The sequence below is a fragment of the Ascaphus truei genome, chromosome 2 (assembly GCF_040206685.1).
Source record: "Ascaphus truei isolate aAscTru1 chromosome 2, aAscTru1.hap1, whole genome shotgun sequence".
In the NCBI taxonomy this organism is placed as follows: Eukaryota; Metazoa; Chordata; class Amphibia; order Anura; family Ascaphidae; genus Ascaphus; species Ascaphus truei.
Genome location: NC_134484.1, coordinates 154,236,650 through 154,239,513, shown reverse-complemented (window position 1 = coordinate 154,239,513; position 2,864 = coordinate 154,236,650).

The following is a 2,864-nucleotide window of genomic DNA, read 5'->3' as shown; positions in this document are numbered from 1 at the left end:
ATCCCGGATCCCTGCCCAAACTGTGTTTTTTCATGCTTTTAAATGATATACATGATTGATGTCCTCTCTCTCAAAGACTGCTAAGGGGTTACATGGCCAACACCATTGCCACTGATTTTGGACACACTTAAAAGAATGGGGAATATGTGAGTACAGTATATCTGCGTAGAACTTATGCTCATTCACAATTTTGCCACCAGACATATTGCACTATTGTGTGTTCTTTATATCTTTTCGGTATATATATATATATATATATATATATATATATGTGCTCCTCACGACCTGCAAATCTACAATATGGGATTGAAAAAGCAATCCATTGAGGGTTTTTAGAACAGTGTTTTTATTTTATATACACTTGGTTTGCATTATTTCACACATTTTCACGTTGGATTCAGTTATATCGCACCTATAATTCACTAACTGTACGTGTTAGGCTGCGCTTATAGTGCTGGCGACACGACAGGCAGGCGACAGTCACCGGAAAATCAAATAGAGATTACTTCCAGCGATTGCGACCAATCCGTCACGCCGCGCTTACTATAAGCACACGCGACGGCAGCAATGCATTTGTTTTGATGCGACGTGGCGTTGCTATCGCCGTCGCCAGCACTATAAGCGCAGCCTTAGATGTGACCATGTGTAAAATTACAGATTCACAAGTAACTACAGATTTTATCTGTGATACTATAGGACCATTGGACTTTATTTCACACCATCATTTTAGGATTTTCACTTGCACTTTAAAGTGCCACACTTTATTATTCTTATAGGGAGGCTGTGGTGACTGTTGATTAGTTATATTAGAGTTGCAGGTACCAGTTAATTTCACAGAGCATACCTTCTCTCAATTAGCAGCAGTTCCTCCTGTGTGGCTGAAGTGGATGGCAGTGAAGCAGGGTGCTGCAAGAGCAGGATAAGGAGTGCTGTTGTAGGGCAGACACCGGAAGCAAAGACTTGCATGTACAGTAGAGGCAACGTTTATTCTAAAATTTGCCGTAAACTAGCCGGGTTACATTCTGGGTATGTGCTGGGTATGTGCTGGGTATGTGCTGGGTATGTTCTGGGCTAGTTTGAGGCACGTTTAAGGCATTTCTGCATTGACTAACGACCCATAGGATTAACACAGCAGGGATCCCTGGCAGTCCAATTCAGTTTGAATGGGACTGCCAGGGACCCCCGCTGTTAATCTGATAGGCCATTAATCAATGCAGAAATGCTGGGGCTAGTTTAAGGAAAGTTTAAGGCATGTATTCAGAATGTACCTGGGTGTTTCCTGGTTTTTTTGGGGAATTGCCACTGGTTTTTGTTCGAATAAGAGTTGCCTCTACTGTACCACAGGCTCATGCTCCTCCTCTACCCCCTTGCTGCCCTGCTTCCCCTGCTGTCCTGCTTTCCCCCTTTCCTCCACCTCTGCTGTCCTGCTTCCCCTGCCACCTTGCTTCCCCCCTCTCCTCCCCTCTGCTGTGCTGCTTCCACTGCCGTCCTGCTTCCCCCCCTCTCCTCCCCCTCTGCTTCTTTCTGAGAGTCCTCATCCGACTCCGTCCTGCTTTGCTTTGGCAGCTTTCTTGCTTTCTTCAACCGCCGTCTTTCCGCCGCCCGCGCTTACCATCATGATTCACCGCCTGCCATCATGATCTGCTGTTACGCCGCCCCCCATTACGATCCGATGTTACACCGTCTGTGCCCACCATCATGTTCTACTGCCGGCCTGCTCCCCCCTTAATAAAGCTTGCGCCCCCCCAGGGGGGCGCGCCCCCCAGTTTGCGCACTCCTGCCCTATCTGAACGAACTCTTGCCCAGATACTATATTGTGCTTCATCTTCTGCCACGGATGGTTCTACGTAAGCAAGAATATCATGGGTCATATGCCATACCCTCTTCTCCCAGGTAACGTCTTGCAATATGTTATTTTCTGCTCTAAGCAGAAGCACTTTATCGCAATTTCTTGCCCTGCAGGAAAAAAATGGTCTCACACCCTTTATGTTAGGGTATTGTGAGAATATTATTAAGAGAGGTTACTCAGAGTTTGTATAAGATAAGACCCATGTTTATTGAGATACAACATGATAATAAGAAACAATAAGCAAAAAATGCTAACAATCCAATACTTGTATCTTTCTATCTATGCAGAGGTTATTCATTCAGTTTGCCGTCATACTCACAAGCCAACTAGGTATTAAGATATGTCATGCCAGTCTCGGTAGGTGTCGTCTCATGTGGCTCGCCACTCGGTTCTGATCTAACTTGGCCTAATGCTAACCTTTTATTGCCCTTGTCATACGTCATTATTATCTGTGTGGAAACAAGGGAAATAACCCAAAAACTAGCAGAGTTTCCTAACTTATTTCTACCTGCGTAGCAAATTAATGACAGGATGTCTGCGGTCTAACATCTGGGCCATTTATCGTAAGCTTATGCTCTTCGACAAAAGGTGTTAAAACCTGCTCTGCTAAGATTTCCTGGCTCATCTGTTTACAGTAGCACAGTACTGTACACATTACAATTCATTAATGTAATTGCATTTAATTGCACACAATCCATGAAATTCAAACAAAGCAACCACGATAAAAACTTGTGCCTGGGGCGATTGGCCGCGTTCATGCCGCGTGGAGTACAACAGTGCACACGAAAACGGCGCCGTGATTTCTTAAAATAATGGTCGCTGCATCTGTATAGCATATGCTATCATGAAAACAAGCTCAAGTAGTGAAACATGACAGAATTATATCTAGAGAGTATAAAGTACTCATTAGAAATGTTCATTTATCAGCAAGGCTGAGCAGCAATAGTCACTTATTTGGTTGCTTGGGTAGCTTGGGTCTACCTTGTCCAGAGATCAGAGGAAGCAGTAAAAATCA